Below are 13,449 nucleotides of genomic sequence, written 5' to 3' on the forward strand. Positions count from 1 at the left end.
GGTTAAAAGCCCAAGACTTGTCTTTTCCCTATAAATTGTCATGTATTATTCATAATTAGGGTTAAGAGTGAGGCAAAATGTAGCCGCCACATGAGGTTTCTTATGTAGTGTTAGATTCTTATTTGTGTTTGTTCTTATTTTCCGCATCTTGTTCATCAAATCACAATTAGGGTTTTAATCCCTACAAGTGGTATCAGAGCGGGTCTTTGAAGATCTATTGATTTTTGAAGTATCGGTTCTTGATTTGATGATTTTTGCACATTAAAGATTTTTGGTGTTTTGCCGTCTTGGAATCAGAACTGTTCATGGAGAATTATGTTACTGTCCATGTTTATCTTGGTATGTTATGTTCCGATCTGATCTATTGTTCAATTCAAGGTTAATCGATTTCTTCCTAGATTTTGTTCACTTGATTAAGCGCGTGTTTTTTTGTTGATCTATTGTTAATGAGCCCCAAAAGTGTATGTTCATCGTTTGACCCAACAAACAATTGTTCTAGTCGCAAGTTAAAATCCCTTGTTCGTTCAATCGTATGTCGATTGAGTATTCCTGTATTTTAATCGATTCAAAATTATGTTTGGGTTTTTCATAGTTTTGATTACAATCCTTTCAGTTGATTTAATCTTCTCGATAATAGAGTTTGTGGTTGAATAACCGATCTGTGATCTGTTTAAAGTGAGTTGATTAAGAACAAATTTCTGTGAATCTTTGATTTTGTGGGCTGTGTCAATCATCAATAATAAGAAGTCGATGGTGATTATTGATCGTATCATATGGAAATCGTTTTTTTTCTTCATTTTTTGATGTGGCAATTGGGTGTTTGTTAAATGGAAATTTCGACACCTGAGATGAACCGTTGAAGAACATATGAACATGGTATGCTAATCTCGTAGTCTGATGATGAATGGATGAATAACTTGTATCTCGATTTGGTTTGTCAATCTAGAAAAGTCAAAATTCAAATCAGTTGAAATCGGGATGTTATAATTAATGAAGAAGTATTCGATTTTTTGGAGTTACTATCAAATCGCCATATGGGTCTAGCATCATCAAAGCTTAATACAACCTGTGAATGAAATCGGGACTCAATCGGGAAGAACAAAAGTCAAATGAAAAGTCAAAATTACGAATGGATTCTCTACCTGCGAACGATTTGGATTCACACTTCTCTTTCACGGACGATCGTTGATATTGATTCACAACACCTGTTAATTTGGATTCGCAGTCGCATGTGTGATGTTCGAAACGAACGGAATTGGAGTCGGAACTGTGATTGTTAGATTCGCAGCGAACCTGTGTTAGGATTCATTTTTCTGGGGTTTCGCACTGAGTCTGTAACCATTTGGCTTGGGTCCTTTGTGGTGATCTGGCTTGCAATCGACTACGAAAGGCTCGGATTCACATCTTTATTCTCGCAACGAAAGGCTTTGATCCATGCTTTGTGGTTTCGTATGCGAATGATTGTTTGAAATTGCCATTCCAGTCATATTCTTTTAATCAGGCGTCTAAATGGCGATGAAGACACAATGTTACATTTTTGGTCCCTACAACTTCAGCGAGTTGATACTTTTGGTCCTTGTGGTTTTCACAGCTTGGCGATTATGGACTATTTCCAGAATCTGTTACAAATGAAGGGGAATATGATGCAAATTTATTATTTCAATCCCCTAACTTTCAGCAAAGTGACAGTTTCAGCCCGTTTTTGGAAAAGTTTGAAAATTTGAGGGTTGGTGAACAGTTTTGGATTTTTTTAACGTAGATATTTTTTTCCTGCACAGAAAAATAAAGATTCCATCAAGTCTTGGCGATTCGGAAAGTTGTTTTTGCTGATAACGTCAAAATTTTCACGACTTTTTCGGGTCTTATACTTCATTGTGTATATCATTTTGTCGCGGGGGAGCTTAGTAAATTTTTTATCCATTCAAGATCATTCTCATGACCATTTGAAGGCTTTATAATCATGTTTTTGATTATAAATCGGGGGAGAATTTGGTATGGTCATTCGAAATTGGATTTGTGACTTTTCAAAATTGAAGATTTTTGATAAAGCTTGTGGTAGAATTATGAAGGTAGCTTTTACAGTGGAAGTTCTTCATCGAGCTCTGCTAAAGCTTTTACAGAGAAGTATCCTTTATAGCGGAATTTCTTTATCGAGCTCTACTAAGGACTTGTTATATCTCCGACTTCTAGTATTTTCTCGATCAAGTGGTGTTACGAATCTTAAATTTTGGGTTGTTACATGATAATTTTTGGTGGCTTATATCATTAGCTTATTTGAAGATCATTGTGACTTTGAGGGGGTGCTCTTCAAAGACAAGAAGTAATTTAGTTTCTTTGTTCTGAAATGGGTTTTTATGGCGGGTTTGGTTTTCATGAAGATTGTTTTGGGATTACATTCGAAAATGAAGTTTAAAGACATTACTTCAGTGCTTGATTTATATATCCTAGAGCCCGTGTTTGAAGACTATTGAAGAATCAAGATTCGTGGATTGCTTCATCTATTCCTCGTTGCAAGATCCTTTTATTTGTTAAATGCTTGTTTTGGAAGTTAAAGCATTGTCATCCATTCCATACTTTGAGGGGGAGATTTTAGGGTTTCAAAGCACTCCATGGATGATGGCATTGGGCCCCTTGATGAAATGTAGGTTAAAAGCCCAAGACTTGTCTTTTCCTTATAAATTGTCATGTATTATTCATAATTAGGGTTAAGAGTGAGGCAAAATGTAGCCGCCACGTGAGGTTTCTTATGTAGTGTTAGATTCTTTAGTCTATGCTGAAAGTGTAATTTATCCCTCATATTTGAATAAATCGAGTGATCATTCGACCTAATCTTCATATTTGTGTTTGTTCTTATTTTCCGCATCTTGTTCATCAAATCACAATTAGGGTTTTAATCACAACAATTCAGAGGCTTTTCGAGCAATGCTGAGGCTCCAGTCCGTATATCCACCCTTCTACAATCTATCCCTCAAATAAAGTTGCAAACTTTATGTGAAACCAAAGAGATCTAGGCCCAAAACACACTAGGGCTTGGGTTTTAGACAAAAGGGCTTCACCATCAATTCAATAACTGATGCTTTATGACTTTCTGGACCAATACAAGTCTAGATCTGAAGTAGCAACCTCAGATCTGGACTCCAAACCCGAAGTGGATCTCAATCATACCAAAATGGCCCCAAATCTCATTCAAGAATAAATCTAGAAGCAACAAAGGAAAGGTAACAGCTCATTACCTCCAAGATGTGCCCAAAACTGCCGTAGATTCTGGATCTACACTACTTTCTTGATGCAAACCCTTTTGATCTTCAAGTTTCTTCCACTAGAACACCTCTCAAAGCTTAAATCTCCCTCTAATGGCCTTATACACACGAGCTAGGGTTTACTGGATCTCAAAGGGGGCTAAGGGAGCTGAGGGGAGGACATTAAGTCCTTTAAATAGGATGCAAACCCTAAGATTAGGGTTTTTCTCATCCCAACACCAACTCGTCGAGTCTAGCTTCCGACTCGGCGAGTTGGTCACTTAATTCGCGACCCAAACCCGCTCCGACTCGGCGAGTAAGCGTACCTACTCGTCGAGTCCCTTTTTCGAAATTACACTTTAAACTCTTAAATCGTACTTCTGAAATTCGGGATGTTACAAAGTCCTTTTGGGTTTTCCTCAAACCTAGTAATTGAATATGATGACTTTTAGAGAGAGAGACCAATTTATTAATTTATTATGTGATTAATAAATTAAAGAAATTAAAATGAATTTATTAATATGTTATAAAAATAATATATTATTTAGAAATCATATTATTTAATTAATAATTAATCAAAAATTAATTAGAATTAATTGGATTAATTATTTATTGAAAGTTGAAGCATTAAAACTCTAGAACCTCATGGAATGAGGTGGACGAAAATTGGCTAAGTTAACCCTAGAATTTTCATCCATGGGGTAAGGGATAAGGAGATAAGGGAGCTTGATTATCATATTAATTAATCTAGGCCTTATCTTAAAAACCATAGCTTTGGCCCCAAGTTTCCTTTAGCTATATAAAGACCTCCGTGGCCTTCACAATTTCGTCCATCCCTTCTTATCAGCCAAAGGCAGAAATTTTGAGCTCCCCTCTCCTATCTCATTAAGCCTCCTTGATACTAGGGTTGGGCGTGAACCATCAGAGGCACGAGATTTCTGGTGCTAGCTTCCAAGCAATTTCAAGAAGGATTTTGATTTGATTATCTACTAACATAATCAAAAGGTATGTTTTCTATACCCTTTTATTAATTTTGAAAAATGTTAAGGTAACATTAGGGTTCTTGATATTCAAATTGATTATTGTATTCAATAGTGAAAACTTAAATCCTTAGGGTGTATGCAAACTTAGGGTTTTTATTTTTTTCTCCCAAAAATATGTTTTTTTGTTATATATAATACCCATCATAAAGAAGGTAGTCAATTGACAAGAACCTATCACGATTTTCTCAACAGTAAGCCGAGATCATTCTATGGAGACATGGGAGTAGATAGTGTGATCTATTGGGCGAAAGAGATGGAAAACAAGTGCGCTAGTGAACATAAAGTTAAGTTCACACCTTGCATGTTCACTGGAAGAGCTCTCCTCTGGTTGAGTATCCAAGTCAAGCCTTTAGGAGTAGACGAAGCCTATGCAACTCTCTGGCAAGAGTTGAAGAAGCAGATGATAAAAGAATTCCGTTCTAGCAGTGACATCACACGAACTTGTAACATTCAGTTTAAAATTAGTAAATAAATAAAATAAATTAAATAAGAAAATAAATATCATATATAAATAAAATAAATAAATACCAAAACTCCAAGATGTATTTTATATTTTATTTTAACCCTAAGTCGTATTAAATTAGCGGGGTTTACACATTGGGGGTGTTAAAAGTTATATTTTTGGATATTGAAGGTTAAATTGAAACATATGGACTTGGATTGAAAGGATTTTTGGAATCACGCCACCTCTCCTTCTCCGTTTCTGTTCCGCTGCTACGTCGCCGCTTCCGTTCCGACAGCTGTTTCGTTTCCGCCATCTCTTCTGACTGCCACACGCCACCACGAGGGTGGTTGAGTTTGGGTGTGTGTTTCCGTGTTGGATGATCGTGTGTCGATGTGTGTGTGCTTGTTTCAGTCAATGTCACGTGTGTGGGTGCATTTTAGTTGGCCAGAAAACGATAGGACCACCATGGCAACCAACCATGGTAGCTGCCGTCCTTGTTGCCCTTTATGCCACCACCAGCCACCGTGTGAGGTGGCTATGTGTATGTATTATGGTGTGAATGTGTGTTTTCTAATGTAATGTTGTATGAGCGATTCTTGGCCGGAAGTTAAAGAAATCCCATCACCACCGCCTTCTTCCGTCGTCTACCACCATCTTGGTGGTTATATTGGGAATTCTTCCTTGTTATTTTTGGTGTCAGCGTATGTGTGTGATGTAAGAACTTTTATGTGTGCTTGGATTGTTGGATTTATCACTTGAAACCACCGCCGCCACCATGTGTTGGTGGCTGCTACCTCAGAACGCCGTCGACCACCATTGCCTAAGGTGGTATTGGGTGGTGCCTAACTTTTTAAACATTAAATTACTTAAACAGTTAACTTTAGCCCGAGTGGCACGGGTTTGGGGTTGGATACCCTTATTAGGGTTTAGAAAACCTTGATGTCAAGAAAACCCTAGTTTGGAGTTGGTTGGGACTCACGTTAAATTTGTTAATTAAACTTTAAATAATACTTAATAATGCCCTTACAATTAACTTAATTCAATATTAGACTTAATGGATTAAGTCCTTAAGGGGTTGAGTGTGGAACACTAACCATAGTTATCATTCTATGTGGAAACCCTAGAATCAGGGAGCTCTATTTTGGACAATGATCGGGCGCGTATTTGGGCTGTATATTGGACTTTTATTTCACCTGAGTATGAATAAGTCAAACCTTAATCATTATTACCATTAGGTGATAAAGTCCTTAATGGGTTAAGTGTTCTTACTTAACCCTAATCGTCATTCTATATGAAACCCTAATCATCATTTCATGTGAGATAGTCATTGTTGCAAGTGATTATGACCTGTGATCGGGTATTGACTCAATTATCTTCCTGTAGGTGATTGGAAGTGAGTTGAAGATGGTAGAGTTCTTCATTGCTACGACAGGGGTACCGCTAGAGGACATTCAGGTGGATGCGAGTCTAAATTACATTGAGAGACCGATTACGATCATGGATCAAAAGGTGAAAGTTCTGAGGAACAAAGAGGTACACCTGGTTCAGGTCCAGTGGCAACACCGGAAAGGGTCCGAGTTGACGTGGGAGCCGCAGTCCGAGATGCGAGAGCAGTATCCAGAGTTATTTTCAGATCATGACCTCGAGAGCGAAGTCTGATTCTAGTGGGGAAGAATTGTAAGATCTGGACTTCTAGGTATATTATTTGTTATTTATTTATTTAATTATCTCTTGATCTACTCGATGAGTCGGTGCTCCAACTCGCAGAGTAGAGTCGCGATGTGCCACATGGATTAATGACCTACTCGAAGAGTCCGAGAGCCGACTCGCCGAGTAGGCGCTGGGATGAGAAACCCAAAATCCTTGGGTTTGGGGCCTATTTAAAGGCACTTATAGCCTCATTTGCGGCTACCCTTCTCTGAGAGCAAACCCTAAACGACCATTGAGCTTAGAGAGAGAGAGAGTGTGCTTTTCTAATTGTGAGTGTTTGGTGCATCTTGTGAAGAGAAGAGAAGAATTCCAAGCCAAAGGACAAGAAGGTGCTGCTAGATCTGAGGTTGTTTCACTTCAGAGCTTCTGGGAAAGGTATAAAGCTTGCACCTTTCTCATTATTTTGTATAGATCTCATGATTTTGTAAACCTAGGGTTTTTCCACCCAAATATGAGGACCTTGAGTGTTTCATGCTCTTTGAGGGGGTTGAACTTCAGATCTGGACCATGTGAGGTCCCTAGAGTCCAAAAGTCCCTGCTTTATTCAACCATAATAGTGATATTGAGTGAAAAACCCTTTTTGAGGTGTGTTTTGGCATTTTAAGCTTGAAATGCCATGCATGAACGTAAAGCCTGTGACTTTATGTGATAGATGAGCCTTAAGAGTGTAGATCTAGAGTTTGGGAAGGTTCTCTGCCTTGAAATCGACTGAATGAGATATGAGTCTGAATGGACTCGCCGAGTCAAGAGCCGGATCGACGAGTCAGATAGGGTTGTCCCGAGGATTTTGATCAAGCAGCAACTCGGCGAGTTGACAGGTCAACTCGGGGAGTTGAGTCAGACTTTTGAGTATTTCTGTGAATGGCGACTAGACTCGTCGAGTCCCATAAGTGCACTCGACGAGTAGGGTCAACATGAACTGTTGACTCATGTTCGATTTTTGTTGACTTAGGGTTTGGTTAACCTTGTCTTTGGGAAACCTTGGAGGGGTAAAATGGTCTTTTTCCCACTTCAAGAGAGAGAGAGAGGGAGAGATAACTTAGTAAATGTGTGATTCAAAGAGTTAATTAGATATAATTATCTTATGTGATTAGGCGGAGACTAGATTTGGTGATTCATGTGCGAGAAGTATTCATTCACTTAGCTTACTTACGAGGTGAGTCTTCTCACTATACTTACCAAGAGTGGTATCCTTTTGTGATTGAGCTATCTTATGTGCTTATCTGTGTATTGTAGTATTCTGCATTATGTCTTTGTGATTTATGCTGAATATTGTTGTTATGAGTTGCTGAGTTGGGACTGGAGGGGCCCACTGAGACACATCGACCGGAGGGTCTTACTTAGTCGTGGAATAGAGTGGCTAATGAGTTGTGTGTGGTATTTTGGGGACCTCACTAAGCTTTGTGTTTACCGTGTTATGTGTTATGTGTTTTAGGTACTTCTCAGGATCACGGGAAGGCGCCGACGTGATTGTACACACTTGTTCATGATTATGTTGAGGATTTTGGGATTTGACTTTTGTTGGGAATTTATGTTGACATTGAGACACTTATGCTTTCATGAAATATAATATATAAGTTTTGTGTGTTTTAAAATGAAAAATTTGGTTTAAAAATTTACGGTGTTACAAGTTGGTATCAGAGCCTTGGTTTGACGGATTCGAATGCACCTCTGGGTGTGTTTGGACTCAAACTGAGCATTTGAGAAGATTTTCAAAAGAAAAGAAATTTTCCAAAATGAGAAAGAGTTTTAAGAGAAAACAAGTGGAAACGGTGTGTACAATCAGCCAGAGCCCGAACGGTGATTTCCCAAAATACCCTTACATTTGTGTTGTAAGATAATTATGAGATATTTTGTTAAGATTGCGTGCTAGAGGGTAGGCTAGGTATTCCATATTCTAGGGATAGAGTTGCCTGATTTGTGATGCCTTAGTCTAGGATATGCTTTGATCAGTGTTATCTGTTATTTGCTTGAGTATGAGCTGAGTTTTGAGTCGGGAGATGATCTAGGAAGAGATACTTAGATAAACATAAGAGAGGGGTCTACTGAGAGAGTAGCTAGAGATTTGTGAGAAATAGAGTATTTGTGAATTAGAATCCTAGGAGGAGGACTTGGGGTGACTACAGATGGGGTGTGGAAGGTAGTATTGGGCCCGTACTACTAAAAGCACCCGGTCTGTATGCGATCCAAGCAAGAATCTTTGGGATGCTAAGGAGCAAGTAGGGATGAGTAGTCAAGTGTGAGTATGCTCGAGCGAGTTTCTAATGATTTTGTGTTGTGTTTTAGAGACATCATGGTAGGTACGCGCCACACCCCAGAGAGTAGTGGAGTTAGCGATGATGAGATTCGCAAGATGATTCATGATGAGGTGGCCGCGGCCATACGTGAGGCTATTCCAGAGATGTTTGGGTCTATTAAGACCACTTTGACCGAGATATTTTATGAGTGATATGTTTCTGTTTCCGAGGCGGCTGCTGCTGCTGCTGCCACCGTAGCTGTCGCCGCTGCCAGAACGCAGGGGGGTGACTCGTTGCTGTACTGGGAGTTCAACAACATGAAGCCACCAGAGTTTTATGGGACTCAAGATCCGATTGCTACGATGAGATGGATCTCTGATGTTGAGGGATGTTTCTACACTTGCTCATGCCTGGAGCATTTGAGGGTGCGGTTCGCGCTGAACCAACTTCGCTTGGGAGCGAAGGACTGGTGAAAGTTTGTGACGACCAGTATTACTCCTGCAGAGCATGCTGCGGTTACTTGAGAGAGGTTTGTTGTGATGTTCCGAGATGAGTATGATCCCCCAGTGGAGAGGGAATAGTTAGCCCAGGAGTTTTTGTCTCTTAGACAGAGGACAAAGTCGGTGACTGTGGTTACGCGGATGTTTCACGAGAGGGCGTTGTTTTGCCCTGATCATGTGGCGACTGAGCAGACATGCATGAGTCAGTACTTGAGCATTCTGAGGAGGGATATTCGGGAGTTCGTGGTGAACTCGTCTTACCGTACATTTTCTGAGCTCCAGGAAAATGCCAAGACGAGGGAGATCGAGATGGAGACCAGGCGAGGGAGGACGCGGAGTCTCAAGGGAGAGATCGGCGGCCGGTGCAGTCGCAGTCGGCAGCCAAGTGGGCTAAGCCTGCTAATTCGAGATCAAGAAGCCAGAAGGGACGCACTTGTGGAAAGTGCGGCAAGAGTCATGAGGGAGCTTGCTGGGAAAGGATTTGCTACAAATGTGGCAAGGAGGGGCATATGGCGAAGGATTGCCCCAAGGGTTTTGTAGTCTGTTTCAACTGCAATCAGACCGGCCATCGGAAGGCCGAGTGCCCTTAGCTTGTTCAGGGATCAGCCCAGGGTTCCACTCCTGCTGCATTGCGTGCTACTGATGTTCGGCCGGTGAAGGTCGAGGTTCCGAAGGTTCGTGGGAGAGCTTTTCAGCTGACAGCGAAGGAGGTCCGCACAGCACCTGATGTCGTGGCTGGTACGTATTTCCTTATTTATTTATTTATTTTGAGATTCTCTTTTTGTGATTATTATGGGCTATATTTAAGTACATTTCTTGTGAGTTATGTACATGCTTTAGTGTTATTTGACCCAGGTGAAAGTCGATCCTTCGTGTCTCTAGCCTTTAGTCGTCACATCGGTATCCCGCGTGAGGCGTTGAGTCGACCTCTGAGGGTTTCTATAGCATATGAGCGTGCAGTTTTTGCTACTGAGGTATTCTGAGGATGTGTGCTGGAGATTTTTGGTGTCGAGTTTCCAATTGACCTGGTATCGATGGCGATGGGTGATGTCTGTGTCATCGTGGGCATGGATTGGTTGACCCGCTTTGGAGCGGTGATCGACTGCGAGCGCCAATTGGTGACTATACGAGACCCTAGTGGGGAGTGCTTACAATGTATGGCGAGGGTACGAGATTTGGGTCAGCTTTCTGCTCTTCCGCCAGGGCAAGGAAGAGTTTACAGCAGGAACTGTGTCGGAGAGGCCGAGTTCTATCTCCGAGGTTCCGATAGTATGCGAGTTCCCTGATGTTTTCCCCGAGGACTTACCGGGTGTGCCTCCCGAGAGGCAGGTGGAGTTTCGGATTGATTTGGTTCCGGGAGCGGCATTATAACATCCCATTTTTCAAGTTGCTTCATATTCATCCCTCGGATTTGAATTATGTCACTTTTTGTCCTTTGGGTTGGAAGGAAGTGGCAAGAAAGGAACAAGCATGAAAAGTTGGAAACTGGGCGAGTACACCCAGCGTACGTTGTGGTACGCCCATCGTAGAAGTTTAAATTATCGCAGGTGTAGGAGGAGTACGCCCAACATACGAGAAATACGACCAACGTACTTCCAGAGACCCTAAACCCTAATTTTAGGGATAACCACTATATAAAGAACATTATGGCTCAAACCCTAGCCTCCTTATTAGCCACCCCAACCTCAGAGAAACCCTAAAACGCCTCACTTCTTCATCTTTGGGTGATTTTGACTTCAAGAAGCTCATTTTGAGTGGTGTAATCTTGGAAGAGGAAAAGAAGAAGTTGGCAAGGAAGAACTTGGGAAGTTGGAGCTCATAGATCTGGAATAGCATCATCATTTGGAACTCTTTGGAGGTATAAAGTTCATAGCTTTACCTAAGAATACTTAGATCTAGTGTAGTTTGGTTTTGGAGTCATTTTGGTCCCAAGAATGGACATTTATGATATAATCTTGTTTTTGAGCTTAGGGTTGCCACCCTCAGAGCTAAAAGGGTCCCATAAGTAGTAAAGGCTCCATCTTGAATGTCTTAATGGGTTCATGCATGAGATCTAGCCCTCTTCATGGAAGTAATGCATCGTATTTGCAGTTTGGGCCTGCTTGGGCCAAGTAAAATCACCAAGTCAGTGACTTTATGGATTAAGACGTAGAAAAGGATCAGGATCTGTGATTATAGCTTCTAAAGTGTAGTATTAAGCCCTTGATGGGAAAAGGACTTAACGGGGGATTTACATTAAGCGTACGTGCATGTACGCCCAACGTACACACCTTCTAGCCTGTACGCTTAGCGTACGTAGATGTACGCCCCACGTAATCTGTCAGTATGGACTTTGTGTTATTAGGCCATGATTTGGGCCATGCTTAGGTATTTGGACTTAGATGGGTCATCAGGAGTAAGTTGTTATGGGCCAAGGATATGTTTGAGCTTAGGGTAAGGCCCATTAAGGGGATTGGGCCCAATGTAGTAAATTTGTCCATTAATGGGCCACTAGAGGGGGGGGGGGTTGGGAAGACCATCTAATGTTGAACTTTTTATATTATGATTCTGAGCCTTTGATATGGACCAAGTTGGACTAGGGGTAAAATGGTCATTTTAACCTAAGGAGGAATATTTTGTTGAGCTAAGTGATATTTTGGCATTGATAGCTTTGGGAGTCGAGAGATCAACTGTTCGGGATTTTGGTCAGGCAGCGATTCAGGAGTTCGATTCTTCGGTTCAGATCAGCAGTGCAAGGTGAGTTATCCTCACTATATTAACAAGCTCTAAGGCACCAAGGCCGACCCTTATTGGATTATATCTGGTTATGGCATGATATGTTTATTGGTTGGCATCCTGGTAGTTAGGATGAGGTTATTTTTATGCTTAGTGACCTGGTTAGGTCAGTGTCCTGATTATAGGATGGTATTAAGTGATATGCTAGTATGATCTATTAGATCTGTATCATGGTAGATAGGATGTTAGATGTTGTTATGATCTGTTAGATCGGTATCCTGATAGATAGGATGATATATGTTGTTATGATCCGTTAGATCAGTATTCTGGTAGACAGGATGTATATGTTGTTATGATCTGCTAGATCAGTATCCTGGTAGATAGGATGTTGTTACGCTGTTATGATCTGCTAGATCGGTTTGTTTGTCTATAGACTGTGATATGATATATGTCCGCATGTATGTTTGGTGGTTAAGGCTTATCTGATTTGTGCGAAAGCCAATAGACATGGGCATTCTAACCTGTTGGTTGTGGGCCGTGAATATTCCATCCCGAGGATGATTGGACTCATAGTATGTGGGCATTCCAACCTGTTGGTTGTGGGCCTGGGGTATTCCATCCCAAGGATGATTGGAACAATAGTATGTTGTTTATAATTATATGTGTATTGTTGTGGGTATGGGTATTTTGGGGTAACTCACTAAGCTTTCGGGCTTACAGTTTCAATTTATTGTTTCAGGTTCAACGGATAACCGTAGGAAGGCGAAGGCGTGACCGCACACTTCCTCGATTGATGATTATGATTCGTAGGAAGGCGAAGGCGTGACCGTACACTTCCTCGATTGATGATTATGATTTCTAGGAACTCTGATGTTTAAACTATTTTGAAAACAAATTGTAATAACTGAAGGGTTTTATATGATTTAAAAAGTTTTAAATTGGCTCGAATTTTACGGATGTTACAAGTTGGTTTCAGAGCCTTGGTTTGAGTGAATCGAAGGAACACTCGTGTGAATCCAGTCTCAAACTAAGGAAAATGTTTTCAAATGATTTTAAATGCTTTTCAAAATAAGAAAAAAGGATGCGAAGTGTACGATCAGCCAAAGCCAGTAAGTAGACCCCAAAATACCATGCAGTTATTTGACTATGTGATATGTTAGAACAACATGCTAGTACTAGGCTAGGGATCTTCAGGAATTGCATGATAGAATTGCCTAACTACATGATGCCTGCTAGCCTAGGGTTTTCCTTATATGAGATTGACATCATTACTGTAGTTGCTTATATATGTATCACAGCTGTACATAACTAAGATGGTATAGTCTAAGAATGTTTGATGTGGCCTTATGTTCTGTTATTATTGATTAAGGGCTTAGGGTAGGATCAGATATTCGAAAGTCTATAGGTTCCAATGTTATGTATGGCTAGCATACATTAGTGTTGAAGGGTTGGTGGAAGTTTCATGGATGGGTGGGTTGTGTGAGGCCGGGAGGCCCGTTATGAGATATTTTACCATTTCTCTAAGAGTGAGGATTGAGCGCTCGCTATGATTATGTATAT

The sequence above is a fragment of the Lactuca sativa genome, chromosome 5 (assembly GCF_002870075.4).
Source record: "Lactuca sativa cultivar Salinas chromosome 5, Lsat_Salinas_v11, whole genome shotgun sequence".
NCBI classification, from domain to species: Eukaryota; Viridiplantae; Streptophyta; class Magnoliopsida; order Asterales; family Asteraceae; genus Lactuca; species Lactuca sativa.